Source organism: Bombina bombina, chromosome 1 (assembly GCF_027579735.1).
Source record: "Bombina bombina isolate aBomBom1 chromosome 1, aBomBom1.pri, whole genome shotgun sequence".
In the NCBI taxonomy this organism is placed as follows: domain Eukaryota; kingdom Metazoa; phylum Chordata; class Amphibia; order Anura; family Bombinatoridae; genus Bombina; species Bombina bombina.
The window spans coordinates 505,675,932-505,693,071 of NC_069499.1; the positions used below are offsets into that span (position 1 = coordinate 505,675,932).

General features: G+C 40.5%; 1 protein-coding gene across 3 annotated transcripts in view; it reads right to left on the minus strand.

Annotated features, from left to right (window-relative positions):
• Positions 1–17,140, minus strand: part of MYO1B (myosin IB) — a 482,457-nt gene that overhangs the window by 292,875 nt on the left and 172,442 nt on the right. The window lies entirely within an intron of this gene.

Sequence of the window (17,140 nt, forward strand, 5' to 3'; positions counted from 1 at the left end):
ATTAGCTAGCTTAAGTGTTCTAAGCTTGTCAAATATTTCAGTCAATGGAGTAGCTGTCTGAAAGGCCTCTTCCAGAGACTCAAACCAAAATGCTGCAGCAGCAGTGACAGGAGCAATGCATTCAAGGGGCTGCAGGATAAAACCTTGTTGAATAAACATTTTCTTAAGGTAACCTTCTAATTTTTTATCCATTTGATCTGAAAAAGCACAGTGATACGCTTTGCTAAAGTAGAAACTGCTCCCTCCACCTTAGGGACCGTCTGCCATAAGTCCCGTGTGGTGGCGTCTATTGGAAACATTTTTCAAAAAATAGGAGGGGGGGGGGGAAACGGCACACCGGGTCTGTCTCACTCCTTAGAAATAATTTCTGTAAACCTTTTAGGTATTGGAAAAACGTCAGTACACACCGGCACCGCGTAGTATTAATCCAGTCTACACAATTTCTCTGGCACTGCAATTGTGTCACAGTCATTCAGAGCAGCTAAAAGCTCTCCAAGCAACACCTGGAGGTTCTCAAGCTTAAATTTAAAAGTAGACATATCTGAATCAGGTTTCCCCGAGTCAGAGACGTCACCCACAGACTGAAGCTCTTCCTCAGCTTCTGCATATTGTGACGCAGTATCAGACATGGGCCCGCTGACAGGGTATTATCCATGATTGCCGCCATGTCCTGCAAAGTAATCGCTATGGGCGTCTTTGATGTACTTGGCGCCATTTTAGCGTGAGTCCCTTGAGCGGGAGTCAAAGGGTTCGACATGTGGGGAGAGTTAGTCGGCATAACTTCCCCCTCGTCAGAATCCTCTGGTGATAATTCTTTTAAAGATAACAGCTGATCTTTATTGTTGAAAGTGAAATCAATACATTTTGTACACATTCTCCTATGGGGTTCCACCATGGCTTTTAAACATAATGAACAAGGAGTTTCCTCTATGTCAGACATGTTTATACAGACTAGCAATGAGACTAGCAAGCTTGGAAAACACTTTAAATCAAGTTAACAAGCAATATAAAAAAACGTTACTGTGCCTTTAAGAGAAAAAAATTTGCCAAAATTTGAAATAACAGTGAAAAAAGGCAGTTAAACGAACTAAATTTTTTACAGTGTATGTAACAAGTTAGCAGAGCATTGCACCCACTTGCAAATGGATGATTAACCCCTTAATACAAAAAACAGATTAACAAAACGAAAAATATGTTTTTTAAACAGTCATAACAACTGCCACAGCTCCTACTTTTGAAGCCTTTTGAGCCCTTCAGAGATGTCCTATAGCATGCAGGGGACTGTTGAGGGAAGCTGAATGTCACAGTTTGTAATTTTAACTGCACCAACTGTAACTTTTATACTATAACAGTGGAAAGCCACAGGAAACTGTTTCTAGGCAAAAATAAAGCCAGCCATGTGGAAAAAACTAGGCCCCAATAAGTTTTATCACCAAAGCATATATAAAAACGATTAAACATGTCAGCAAACGTTTTATATTGCACATTAATCAGAGTATATACCTCTGATAGCAAGTCTGATACTAGTCGCTATTAAATCACTGTATTTAGGCTTTAACTTACATTAATCCGGTATCAGCAGCATTTTCTAGCAAATTCCATCCCTAGAAAAACTTAACTGCACATACCTTATTGCAGGATACCCTGCACGCCATTCTCCCTCTGAAGTTACCTCACTCCTCAGACATATGTGAGAATAGCAGTGGATCTTAGTTACTTCTGCTAAGATCATAGAAAAACGCAGGCAGATTCTTCTTCTAAATGCTGCCTGAGATAAAATAGTACACTCCAGTACCATTTAAAAACAAACTTTTGATTGAAGAAAAAACTAACTATATTTTACCACTTTCCTCTTACTACCTCCAGCTATGTTGAGAGCTTGCAAGAGAATGACTGGGTATGGCAGTTAGGGGAGGAGCTATATAGCAGCTCTGCTGTGGGTGATCCTCTTGCAACTTCCTGTTGGGAAATAGAGAATATCCCAAAAGTAATGGATGATCCGTGGACTGGATACACCTAACAAGAGAAATGGGGATTCACAATACATGAACTGGGGCTAAATACCACCTAGCAAGTATTTTATAATTGATTTCAACTATAGCAGTGGAGATAGAGCAATAAAGCAGAATTCATATTATCTGTATAGGTGGCTTTAAAGGGCAAAAACAGCTACTTCAAATAACAAAATAAAGGTTAAGGAGCCAACTCCAGTGAGTAATATGGATAATTGTTAACAGGTGTTTCCAATTATCTATTTTACTCACTGGAGATAGCTCCTTTACTTTAATTTTGAAAAGTTTACAATATACTGTTCCTTTAATCTTGAAAATGAAAACTGGAGGGACAGTTTAAAAACACTAACATTATAGAATGTCCCTCTGTAGCATATTGGGAGGGCTTGGGAATTTATCATTTGTTTTTCATAAAAGTAAAAGGCACAGAACATCAGCAGAGGCACAAAAGGTTGTTTCTTGTCCTCAGCAACAACAGTTCTCCTTAGTCTAAATTCTATGGTAATACCACTGATGTATTTGTATGGATCTGACAGCCCATGCAGTTGTAAATGTTTTGCAGATGTTTATATAAATAATCGCCAGGTACTCATTTAATTCATAAATGCTTGCATTTTTGCACATATATATTTATATTTACTGTATTTTTACACACACACTCACATATTTATATACTGTATATATATATATATATATATATATATATATATATATATATATATATATATATATATATATATATATATATATATATATATATTAACTGAAATGTGTTTATAGTGTGTAGATCAATTACACAGTATAAACTCATCCTGTCAGTAATGTGATATTGTGTCCTCTAGTATTTGTGTCGGATATAATAAAATATTATTCAGCCATCATGACATTTACATCTCTAGCTCTATCGGGCATAGGTTACTATTTAACTGGGGATGTCCACAAACATGTCAATAGCAGCTATGCTATAATAAATTCTATCTTAGTTCAGTACATCTTTAAACCATTCATATCAGCTGGTATCTCGGACAGTTAAAAATATTTTTTTTATGCACTGTAGTACTAATTGCCCCAGGATTCTCTCCACATTGTAAAATTTATTTTTAATGAATAACCAAATAAAGCTGCTTCTTCAGCCCTATTTAAAAGGTTGACTATCACACTGAATGCCACTAAGCGTTAGTGGGTTAAACTGTAACATTTAACAACTTCAAAGCTAAATATCAGTATTAAACCTTTGTCAAACAGTGGTAACACATTAAAGGGACAGTCTAGTCCAAAATAAAGTTTCATGATTCAGACAGGGCATGTAATTTTAAACAATTTTCCAATTACTTTTATCACCAATTTTGCTTTGTTCTCATGGTATTCTTATTTGAAAGCTTAACCTAAGAGGTTCATATGCTAATTTCTTAGACCTTGAAGGCCACCTCTTTTCAGAATGCATTTTAACAGTTTTTCACCACTAGAGAGTGTTAGTTCATGTTTTTCATATAGATAACACTGTGCTCATTCACGTGAAGTTATCTGTGAGCCAGCACTGATTGGCTAAACTGCAAGTCTGTCAAAAGAACTGAAATAAGGGGGCAGTTTGCAGAGGCTTAGATACAAGATAATCACAGAGGTAAAAAGTATATAAATATAACTGTTTTGGTTATGCAAAACTGGGGAATGGGTAATAAAAGGGATAATCTATCTTTTAAAACAATAAAAATTCTGGTGTAGACTGTCCCTTTAAGTATTAAGCCCTGTAAATCAATGGAGACTAAAGAGGAATATGTTAAACATAAAACATCTATTTTATTTGTACAATCATTTAAAACTCACTCACAGTTTAGCTTGGTTGCTGATCCCATTTTGCTCACCAGACGACACCTCTGTGAGGGACCATGACGACGTGGTGACCACTGACCAGCCTAGTGCTAACCCTCGCTGCCGCAGACTGCAGTGACTGCTTGCCTCCCGAGTCCCTCAGCTTGCTAAGCCCGCTGCTTCCCTCTCTCACTCTTCCCGTGCGGCTGCATGCATAGGATGCTGATAGTGGGACTGGGAGGGACTCACTGGGAGGATTCGAAAGTGGGTCAAGGTGGGGAGTGGCACCGCGTTCACAGGTCACAGACTGTCAGTGTCAGGTCACACATGAGGCCCCTGTTCCTCCCACCCCAGCCAGTGCCCAGATCAATAGTTTAATAGCAGCCAGCTACAGCTCTGGTGCCATCACCCGACAGTGTCCCCCAGCCCTCTACCGCACAAACTTGTCTGCCGCTGGCCACGCCTCCCTAGACAAGAGAGGCACCACCGATTGGCTGTTTTGTTAAGCTCCATCTGGAGAGCCGCCTCTAATGGCACATGAAAAACTGTGCGATTAACAAGGTATAGGGGTGGGTTCCAGCTTGAAGCCTATACTTATATCTATTGCACGTGCGGTGTGATAGATAGAAGTAAAAATGTCAAAAAAATATATATTTTTTTTTTAACAAAACAGGACTGGAACTTTTTTTGGCTGTATAAATATAAATTTTAGGAGGTCAATTGGAAAAAACAGAATTTATGTTTACCTGATAAATTACTTTCTCCAACGGTGTGTCCGGTCCACGGCGTCATCCTTACTTGTGGGATATTCTCCTCCCCAACAGGAAATGGCAAAGAGCCCAGCAAAGCTGGTCACATGATCCCTCCTAGGCTCCGCCTTCCCCAGTCATTCGACCGACGTAAAGGAGGAATATTTGCATAGGAGAAATCATATGATACCGTGGTGACTGTAGTTAAAGAAAATAAATCATCAGACCTGATTAAAAAACCAGGGCGGGCCGTGGACCGGACACACCGTTGGAGAAAGTAATTTATCAGGTAAACATAAATTCTGTTTTCTCCAACATAGGTGTGTCCGGTCCATGGCGTCATCCTTACTTGTGGGAACCAATACCAAAGCTTTAGGACACGGATGATGGGAGGGGGCAAATCAGGTCACCTAGATGGAAGGCACCACGGTTTGCAAAACCTTACTCCCAAAAATAGCCTCAGAAGAAGCAAAAGTATCAAATTTGTAAAATTTGGTAAAAGTGTGCAGTGAAGACCAAGTCGCTGCCTTACATATCTGATCAACAGAAGCCTCGTTCTTAAAGGCCCATGTGGAAGCCACGGCCCTAGTGGAATGAGCTGTGATTCTTTCAGGAGGCTGCCGTCCGGCAGTCTCATAAGCCAATCTGATGATGCTTTTAAGCCAAAAAGATAGAGAGGTAGAAGTTGCTTTTTGACCTCTCCTTTTACCAGAATAAACAACAAACAAGGAAGATGTTTGTCTGAAATCCTTTGTAGCATCTAAATAGAATTTTAGAGCACGAACTACATCCAAATTGTTCCTTCTTTGAAACTGGATTCGGACACAAAGAAGGCACGACTATCTCCTGGTTAATGTTTTTGTTAGAAACAACTTTCGGAAGAAAACCAGGTTTAGTACGCAAAACCACCTTATCTGCATGGAACACCAGATAAGGAGGAGAACACTGCAGAGCAGATAACTCTGAAACTCTTCTAGCAGAAGAAATTGCAACCAAAAACAAAACTTTCCAAGATAATAACTTGATATCAACGGAATGTAGGGGTTCAAACGGAACCCCCTGAAGAACTGAAAGAACTAAATTGAGACTCCAAGGAGGAGTCAAAGGTTTGTAAACAGGCTTCATTCTAACCAGAGCCTGAACAAAAGCCTGAACATCTGGCACAGTCGCCAGCTTTTTGTGAAGTAAAACAGATAAAGCAGAAATCTGTCCCTTCAAAGAACTTGCAGATAATCCTTTCTCCAAACCTTCTTGAAGAAAGGATAGAATCTTAGGAATTTTTATCTTGTTCCATGGTAATCCTTTAGATTCACACCAACAGATATATTTTTTCCATATTTTATGGTAGATTTTTCTAGTTACAGGCTTTCTGGCCTGAACAAGAGTATCAATGACAGAATCTGAGAACCCTCGCTTTGATAAAATCAAGCGTTCAATCTCCAAGCAGTCAGTTGGAGTGAAACCAGATTCGGATGTTCGAACGGACCTTGAACAAGAAGGTCCTGTCTCAAAGGTAGCTTCCATGGTGGAGCCGATGACATATTCACCAGGTCTGCATACCAAGTCCTGCGTGGCCACGCAGGAGCTATCAAGATCACCGATGCCCTCTCCTGATTGATCCTGGCTACCAGCCTGGGGATGAGAGGAAACGGTGGGAATACATAAGCTAGGTTGAAGGTCCAAGGTGCTACTAGTGCATCTACTAGAGTCGCCTTGGGATCCCTGGATCTGGACCCGTAGCAAGGAACCTTGAAGTTCTGACGAGAGGCCATCAGATCCATGTCTGGAATGCCCCACAATTGAGTTATTTGGGCAAAGATTTCCGGATGGAGTTCCCACTCCCCCGGATGAAATGTCTGACGACTCAGAAAATCCGCTTCCCAATTTTCCACGCCTGGGATGTGGATTGCAGACAAGTGGCAGGAGTGAGTCTCCGCCCATTGAATGATTTTGGTCACTTCTTCCATCGCCAGGGAACTCCTTGTTCCCCCCTGATGGTTGAAATACGCAACAGTCGTCATGTTGTCTGATTGAAACCGTATGAATTTGGCCTTTGCTAGCTGAGGCCAAGCCTTGAGAGCATTGAATATCGCTCTCAGTTCCAGAATGTTTATCGGGAGAAGAGATTCTTCCCGAGACCAAAGACCCTTAGCTTTCAGGGGTTCCCAGACCGCGCCCCAGCCTACCAGACTGGCGTCGGTCGTGACAATGACCCACTCTGGTCTGCGGAAGCTCATCCCCTGTGACAGGTTGTCCAGGGTCAGCCACCAACGGAGTGAATCTCTGGTCCTCTGATCTACTTGTATCGTCGGAGACAAGTCTGTATAATCCCCATTCCACTGACTGAGCATGCACAGTTGTAATGGTCTCAGATGAATTCGCGCAAAAGGAACTATGTCCATTGCCGCGACCATCAAACCTATTACTTCCATGCACTGTGCTATGGAAGGAAGAAGAACAGAATGAAGTACTTGACAAGAGCTTAGAAGTTTTGATTTTCTGGCCTCTGTCAGAAAAATCCTCATTTCTAAGGAGTCTATTATTGTTCCCAAGAAGGGAACTCTTGTTGACGGAGATAGAGAACTTTTTTCTACGTTCACTTTCCACCCGTGAGATCTGAGAAAGGCCAGGACAATGTCCGTATGAGCCTTTGCTTGTGGTAGGGACGACGCTTGAATCAGTATGTCGTCCAAGTAAGGTACTACTGCAATGCCCCTTGGTCGTAGCACCGCTAGAAGGGACCCTAGTACCTTTGTGAAAATTCTTGGAGCAGTGGCTAATCCGAATGGAAGTGCCACAAACTGGTAATGCTTGTCCAGAAAGGCGAACCTTAGGAACCGATGATGTTCCTTGTGGATAGGAATATGTAGATACGCATCCTTTAAATCCACCGTGGTCATGAATTGACCTTCCTGGATGGAAGGAAGAATTGTCCGAATGGTTTCCATTTTGAACGATGGAACCTTGAGAAACTTGTTTAGGATCTTGAGATCTAAGATTGGTCTGAATGTTCCCTCTTTTTTGGGAACTATGAACAGATTGGAGTAGAATCCCATCCCTTGTTCTCCTAATGGAACAGGATGAATCACTCCCATTTTTAACAGGTCTTCTACACAATGTAAGAATGCCTGTCTTTTTATGTGGTCTGAAGACAATTGAGACCTGTGGAACCTCCCCCTTGGGGGAAGCTCCTTGAATTCCAGAAGATAACCTTGGGAGACTATTTCTAGCGCCCAAGGATCCAGAACATCTCTTGCCCAAGCCTGAGCGTAGAGAGAAAGTCTGCCCCCCACCAGATCCGGTCCCGGATCGGGGGCCAACATCTCATGCTGTCTTGGTAGCAGTGGCAGGTTTCTTGGCCTGCTTACCTTTGTTCCAGCCTTGCATTGGCCTCCAGGCTGGCTTGGTTTGAGAAGTATTACCCTCTTGCTTAGAGGATGTAGCACTTGGGGCTGGTCCGTTTCTGCGAAAGGGACGAAAATTTGGTTTATTTTTAGCCTTGAAAGACCTATCCTGAGGAAGGGCGTGGCCCTTACCCCCAGTGATATCAGAAATAATCTCTTTCAAGTCAGGGCCAAACAGCGTTTTCCCCTTGAAAGGTATGTTAAGCAATTTGTTCTTGGAAGACGCATCCGCTGACCAAGATTTTAGCCAAAGCGCTCTGCGCGCCACAATAGCAAACCCTGAATTTTTCGCCGCTAATCTAGCCAATTGCAAAGTGGCGTCTAAAGTAAAAGAGTTAGCCAATTTGAGAGCATGAATTCTGTCCATAATCTCCTCATAAGAAGAATCTTTATTGAGCGACTTTTCTAGTTCATCGAACCAGAAACACGCTGCTGTAGTGACAGGAACAATGCATGAAATTGGTTGTAGAAGGTAACCTTGCTGAACAAACATCTTTTTAAGCAAACCCTCTAATTTTTTATCCATAGGATCTTTGAAAGCACAACTATCTTCTATAGGGATAGTAGTGCGTTTGTTTAGAGTAGAAACCGCCCCCTCGACCTTGGGGACTGTCTGCCATAAGTCCTTTCTGGGGTCGACCATAGGAAACAATTTCTTAAATATAGGGGGAGGGACAAAAGGTATGCCGGGCCTTTCCCATTCTTTGTTTACAATGTCCGCCACCCGCTTGGGTATAGGAAAAGCTTCGGGGGGCCCCGGGACCTCTAGGAACTTGTCCATCTTACATAATTTCTCTGGAATGACCAAATTCTCACAATCATCCAGAGTAGATAACACCTCCTTAAGCAGAGCGCGGAGATGTTCCAATTTAAATTTGAATGTAATCACATCAGGTTCAGCTTGTTGAGAAATTTTCCCTGAATCTGAAATTTCTCCCTCAGACAAAACCTCCCTGGCCCCCTCAGACTGGTGTAGGGGCATTTCAGAACCATTATCATCAGCGTCCTCATGCTCTTCAGTATTTTCTAAAACAGAGCAGTCGCGCTTTCGCTGATAAGTGGGCATTTTGGCTAAAATGTTTTTGATAGAATTATCCATTACAGCCGTTAATTGTTGCATAGTAAGGAGTATTGGCGCACTAGATGTACTAGGGGCCTCCTGTGTGGGCAAGACTGGCGTAGACGAAGGAGGGGATGATGCAGTACCATGCTTACTCCCCTCACTTGAGGAATCATCTTGGGCATCATTTTCTCTAAATTTTGTGTCACATAAATCACATCTATTTAAATGAGAAGGAACCTTGGCTTCCTCACATACAGAACATAGTCTATCTGATAGTTCAGACATGTTAAACAGGCATAAACTTGATAACAAAGTACAAAAAACGTTTTAAAATAAAACCGTTACTGTCACTTTAAATTTTAAACTGAACACACTTTATTACTGAAAATGTGAAAAAGTATGAAGGAATTGTTCAAAATTCACCAAAATTTCACCACAGTGTCTTAAAGCCTTAAAAGTATTGCACACCACATTTGAAAGCTTTAACTCTTAAAATAACGGAACCGGAGCCGTTTTTATATTTAACCCCTATACAGTCCCTGGTATCTGCTTTGCTGAGACCCAACCAAGCCCAAAGGGGAATACGATACCAAATGACGCCTTCAGTAAGCTTTTTCTATGTATCTGAGCTCCTCACACATGCATCTGCATGCCTTGCTTCCCAAAAACAACTGCGCAATAGAGGCGCGAAAATGAGGCTCTGCCTATGATTAGAGAAGGCCCCCAGTGAAAAAGGTGTCCAATACAGTGCCTGCCGGTTATTTTACATAATTCCCAAGAATAAAATAACTCCTCAAAGCTATGAAGTATTAAAAATGCTTATAAATCAATCGTTTTAGTCCAGAAAAATGTCTACCAGTCTTTAAAGCCCTTGTGAAGCCCTTTATTCTTATTTAATAAAAATGGCTTACCGGATCCCATAGGGAAAATGACAGCTTCCAGCATTACCAAGTCTTGTTAGAAATGTGTCATACCTCAAGCAGCAAAAGTCTGCTCACTGTTTCCCCCAACTGAAGTTAATTCCTCTCAACAGTCCTGTGTGGAAACAGCCATCGATTTTAGTAACGGTTGCTAAAATCATTTTCCTCTTACAAACAGAAATCTTCATCTCTTTTCTGTTTCAGAGTAAATAGTACATACCAGCACTATTTTAAAATAACAAACTATTGATTGAAGAATAAAAACTACATTTAAACACCAAAAAACTCTAAGCCATCTCCGTGGAGATGTTGCCTGTACAACGGCAAAAAGAATGACTGGGGAAGGCGGAGCCTAGGAGGGATCATGTGACCAGCTTTGCTGGGCTCTTTGCCATTTCCTGTTGGGGAGGAGAATATCCCACAAGTAAGGATGACGCCGTGGACCGGACACACCTATGTTGGAGAAATTATATTTATTCAGTCAAAAAGTTGTTTAATATTTATTTTTCCTTTTCTCTCTGAGTGGTTACGTGCGCCTGTGCTCCTATAGAGGAGCCTCCACTGGGTCCCACCCACTTTCTACGTCTGCCTAAAGCACGTTCATGAGACTCTGTGAAACAGTGCATGCGCCAATCGGTGATTTCACCGTCTTCTGCGCATGTGCTAATCGCCAAACCCGATCACCACTGCGCATGCATTAAATTGCATTGGAAACATACGTCTTATGGTGATTCCTAGTTAGTGCCAATATGCATGCACGAATCATGAGCGCTCGTAGATGCCGAGATGAAGGAGAAAACAATAGCGCAGGCGCACAGGGTCAAGTAGGCGGATGACGTGGACTGACAGCCTCCTAACGGCCAGAATTTCAGTTGGCTGATCCAGAAATGTGATAGAAATTTTTTTTTATGGGTTGCATTTGTGTAGATTCACAAATGGCTCAATAATGGAGATAACTTTCGTTTTAATTATATTTATAACAAATCATGAATGAAAGTCATATTGATTTTGTAAAATGAATGATATCCTGGATCGACATAAAGGTAAGTTTACTTTCACTTTAAAGTGAAGGTAAAGTTTATGTAATTTGAATATATCTATGTATTCCTTGAACATAGAATATGCTAATCGCTAACTTTATTTTATAAAAAAAATTATATTTGTCTTTTTTTTAGCTATATTTTTCCCTACCGTTTTGTCCATAACTCCTCCCAACCTCTACATCCGGTTTGTAATGTGCTGTTACGTATAGAGTGATCCTACCCGGCTCTATACATAACAGCAGGAGCGCGTTCACGATGAGCAATCTAACTGCGCATGCGCAATTCTAAGCGCACCCATCTCCCTTCAACCAACATTAACTGGCCTTAAGCAGAAACAGTACGCATGCGCGAAACTAGAACGCCCGGTGTAGTCTTTGATGGATAAATAGACTCTAGCGCATGCGCAGTATAGCGAGTGGGCGGATGACGTCTGGTCACGGGCACCTAACGGCCAGAAATTCAACTGGTTGCTCTAAAAACGTGACCAGAAATAAAAAAAAAAAAATACAGAGCGGGATAATTGTGAAAATCGGCAAAAAAGGATTTTAAATAGAAAATAAAGGCTTTTGAAGTAATAATGTAAAAAATCATGAATGAAAGTCCCATTCATTTTTAAAAAATAATTGGATTCTGTATCAGTGTCAAGGTAACTTTACCTTCACTTTAAGTATTGGCTATAGAAAAGCTGTGTAAACATAACCAGCAGAAGAAATTACACTCCCAGTGGAAGGTAGGAGAGGTAAGTTATAAAATGTTACTTTTCAATTTTTCTAAGTATTGGGATTTAGTTTACCAAAATAGATAATATTAAGAAGATGTATGTGAAAAAATAAGGATATCTGATTTCCCTGCAAGCTCAGCCCATTTTGATGGGCTGTGGGGTCATATTAAAAAATAAACCTAAATGAGTAATTTCTCGTTCATTTTATACCCGGCAGCTGGTATGACAAGTCATTGAAAACACATTCAGGAAAAACTATTTTACAGTGCACTGTCCCTTTAAGAGTATATAAAACAGTGTTTAATTATTGTAATACAAAAACAATAAACCGTGGGTTATACATAATATAAATCATTGCAATATGTATTATTCATCATTTTTAAAAGATTTTATCTTTTTTTTTTTTTTATTAATTTGTGCAGTATCCATTACTTCCTGCAACAGCCTGGGGGCTGGGGTCTCTACAGGAAGGCATGTCTAGCTCTCATACATCATCTAGAGTAACATGAGCTGGTTTACTATTCAAAGCTAGAGAGATAGGGAGTCTGTTTTAAAAATGCAGCTTAAATGGATATAAAACCCAAAACTTTTCTCTTCTCATTCAGACAGAGCATACAATTTTATTTAGTGCTATAATCAAATTTGCTCATTCCCGTGGTTTTCTTTGTTGAAGAGATGCCTAGGTAGGGATCTGGAGCATACACAACAGGAAATAGTGCTGCCTTCTAGTGCTCTTACAAATGGATAATATTCTTTCAACACCACTGACATATACCTGTAGTACTCGACACGTGCATGCTGCTGAGCTTATATCCCTTCTTTTCAACTACAGAAAATGAAGAAAATCTGATAAAAGAAGTAAATAAGTAAATCAGAAAATTATTTAAATTCACATGCTCAATCTGAATCTTGGGTTTATTGTCCCTTTAAGTTACCAACTTTTCAGCTCTGTCGTTAACCTGAGGGCAGTGGCTACAACGAGAATTTCCAAGTGCTCATTTTGAAAGAAAACTAGAAAATTGTTGTTGTTCTTAACAATCTGTTTCTTTTTATATTTTAGCATAATTTGTTTTTACTTAAGGAGCACAGCTTAATATCCCTTTATATCTCAAGCCTATTGTCTTTGCATCCATTTTCTTCCTGCTAGTGTCTCTTGTCTGTACCAAATCAGTCCTGCTGTTTCCATGTTTTTGACCTGGTCTATTCTGGACTACAATAACTGTTTGGTCCTGTTTTTCCATCTACTAGCTATGCTCTCAGGCTATGACCAATTCTGTATTTGTACAACCATCTACCAGAGTTTTCACCATGCTTACTTAAACCTATTCCAGCATAGTGTTGCCACTCAGCCGGTATTCCACCGACATGGCCAGTCTTTTTAAGGTTCAGGTCAAGTTAAAAATAAAGATTAAATATACAAATAAAGATGATCATGTTCTAACTATGTCTAAGTTTATTGTAATATAAATATAACCAAATGATCACTTAAAATTAGTCCTAGCAGCTATAGTTCCTGGTTTATGCTGCATAATTATTTATGCAAATTTATGCTAATGTGCACTGCTTGTGTTTTGTCCAGAAAAGGGGCAATAAGGTTGCAGTTAACCCCTTAGCCCAATGTGACGTATATATACATTGTGCAGTATTTTTCTTATTGTACAGCACAACATATATATATATACACACGACGAAGCTGCAGGAAGCTCCAGCAGTCTCGGCTGTTAAGTTACAGCCGAGAGCTGGAGTGCCTGAGCTTCATATGGAACCGTAGTCCGATCAGTGCTCTGGTTCCATATGAAGGCAGATGCCAGATCGTTACAGATGGTGACACAGTGTCAGTACCTAAGATGGCAGACACTACTTAGAGGGGGGAGGGTAAGAGTTGTTTGGGAGGGATCAGGAATAAAAAGTAAATAAATGATTAATAAAAAAATAAAAAAAATTGCTTTAAAACTTATTATTGGCAGACTGCCTGCAAGTACATTAGATGGTGGTGACTAGTGGGGGGTGAGGGAGGGAAGACAGCTGTTTGGAAGGGATCAGATAGGGATTAGGTGGCGGGAAGTGTCAGGTGGGAGGCTAATCTCTACACTAAAGCTAAAATGAACCTTACAAACTACCTGATTAACTCCTTCACTGCCAGGAATAATAGAAGTGTGGTGCACAGCTGCAGTTAGCGGAAAGGTTGCCACCTCGGTCAGGTTTTCCTGGACACTTATGAGTTACACATATTGCAGGGTGTACAGGGAGGAACATGAATAGTGCTGTCCAGGATAACTATTTGTGTGCTGTCCAGGGGTGCATTCATGTTCCCCTCTGCACACCCTGCAGCTTGTGCAACTCATAAGTGTCCAGAAAAACATGGCCAAGGTGGCAACCCTAGTTGCTGCCTTCTGATTACCACAAACCATTGGCAAAGCCATGTATGTCTGCTATTTATGAACAAAGTGGATCCCTGAGAAGCTTTTACAATCATCTGTGCCATGATTGCACAAGCAGTATGTAAATAATTTCAGTGAGAGACCCAAAGTTTGTGAAAAAGTCAATGATTTGTTTCTATATATGATTGCATTTGGCGGTGAAATGGTAGTATGAAATATACCAAAATGAGCCTAATTCAATACCTTGGGTTGTCTACTTAAAAAATATAGAGTTTTGACAGGTAGATAGAAAAAAAAAGGCTCTATTTCTGTTTAAATTGAGTGATAGCAAAAATGCTAAAAGTTCTTTTCTCGACTTCCGGTGGGTGGACCTAGAAGATGGCAGCAAACTTCTGTTGCTCTGAAGAAATCCTCTTCTAATCTTTATAAGATTGCCATCATACTAAGCCATCTGTATCTCCCTTGACACTTAAGTTGTCCGGGAACCTTAAACAGATAGAAGAATACCATTCCCTTCTACCCCGGAAGGCATTTAACTAAAATAGAACCCACGAGGGACTTTGTAAATATTGACTGCCCGCCTATTGATCTTCAAACTATGGAATCAGAGGGTATCACTGCTGCACAGATACTTGCAGTTTTTATGCCTGCAATTGACCGCTTATCACTCAGCTATGAAAGACTGCATAAAGTGGTTCGTGCCGCTGGAGGGTCCTACCCCACCAACACAACGGCAAACCTGCAAATCGGCTCTTCAGCACGAAACTTGGGAAACCCCCTACTCACTCACTTGCAAAGACCCGTTGTGACTGATGACCCAGGTGCTATATACTCCAGCCCGACCGCAACACCTCTATCACACTACGGAATGGAGGGTTTGTCTCCCCTGAACTCAACCACGGTGCAGCTACCCTTAGCACATGTAATGAACCCCACCTTGGATGTCAGAAGCCTAAACAAGGTTGATGAGTCTGCGAGCTGTATGGAAGTGCCGACGGCGACCAACCCCTCCTGCAGAACAGCTTCCGACGTTATCTGCATGCCAAACATGAATAAGAGAAGGAGCGGTCCGGACTCACTGCTGGTCTGTCTTACTGTTCCGCTGCAGGTTCATAGCCTAGTACAACAGCACAACCTGCCACTCTCACTGTTCCTGGCTGGAAAAATACCAGAGGAGAATACCTCTGAATGCCCTCCTTTACGCTCACAGCCTTTTCTGTCAGGGGAACTGCCCTTTCCGCGCCACCTCATATTTCAGCCCAGTTGGTTGTTAGACCTGTGTGATCGATCCTTGGCCTTAGGCAAAGTAGGTGTCGGCTAGAGAGAAGGGACTTGACTCTCGTGTGTTTGGTCTGGTGGGCTACCCGGCTGCATCACATCGGACAATACACAGTATCAGGTTGTGCTGGACTCTGGTCCTTAAGTGGATCAACTTTTCTTTGCAATTGGGTTAGACAGTTTTCACTGTCCTCTTTTTTTTTCCCTTGGTTGTTATATTCTTAACTGTTATGGGTTTTTTTTTTTTTATCACACTCAAAGATGCTAGTCATGCCCAGCCACATCTCTATATGTTTGATATACTGAGATATTTAAGCTATGTTAGTTTCTGATTGCCCCTATGCATAATGTGTGATTGTTTTGTTTGCTGTTTGTTTTTAAAATTATGTAAATCCGTTAGCAGATATGGTTCTAATGCAGTGAAGCCACTTTGTTTACTGTATGCATTGCGTCTGCCTCCTTAGGGATCCAACTAAGCTCACTACATTTATGCTTCCCATAAATATTCTTATACAGGCCCAACCTCATACTCAAAATCATACAGATTAACTGTTTATACCGCAATTTAGCTCAGTATATTGGGTTCAGAACCAATTCTGCACATCCCTATACTTATCATGCTTTGTTTCTATATCCTAATTTCCTTGTGGGTTAAACCTCTAACTAACTTATTCTAGCGGATAACATTATGGTCATTGTACTTTTATTAGAAACATCTCATAAATTACACATCTGCTAATGCTTAGAAAGTGTCTGCAAACGGTTGTATTAACACTTATTCATATATGTCTCATCACTTTGCATGGTCTGTGCACCCACATATACCATCCACACTTCCCGGAAATGATTAGGTTACTGCATACATTTTCCTATCAGGGTAGTCAGGCTTGAAGTATTGAGCAATAAAACTTAACAGTTAATGAGGTGTCCTCCCCTCCTTATGCGGCCTTATTGGATTAGATAGACCTTAACAGATCATGTAGGCTTGTTCTAGGCATGAGACTACTTAGATTACTTTTATTTCATTTTTAATGCAGCACGCTTCCGACAACGTATAGAGACCAACCACATATTTGTGTAGTTAGATTATACTGCAATCGTATTGTGCTGAGCAATATACTCACTTTATCATACCACCTATACTCGACTAAGAACTGCGTACCTATGATTGTATCTCGCCATAGCACCACCGCATTCACTCCTAGATCTATGAGGACAGTGGGGTGTTCAGTTTAATTTAGTGTCTTGCTTAGTTAGTTTATTGTTTAGTTTAGTTTAGTTTAGTTCAACTAGTTAAAAAAGAAAAGGGAGGGAGTCCAGGTAACAAATATTGAAGAAATCTGGGTCAAATCCATCATAATAACATGTCGTACCTATGTTAAGTATATACTCATACATACATGTTTGTAACCTGTTACAATTCTGTTCAGGATGTCACAATTTTGAACTCTTACTAGTTGCCTATCATGCATCTCTTATCCAGCCTTTACTGTAACAGCACTAAGTATTAGATCATATGTATGTAATTGTTTACTTGTTGTATGCCTGGACTATCTCCAATAAAAAGAATTAAAAAAAAAAAAAAAAAAGTTATTTTCTCAAAGTCCCAGTAGTGAAGGGGTTAAAGGGACATAAAACCCCAAAAATTTTCTTTCATGATTCTAATAGAGCATGTTTTTTAAATAATTTTCTAATTTAATTATATTATCTAATTTGTATTGTTCTCTATCTATACTTTGCATAAATGGAAACCTAGGTAA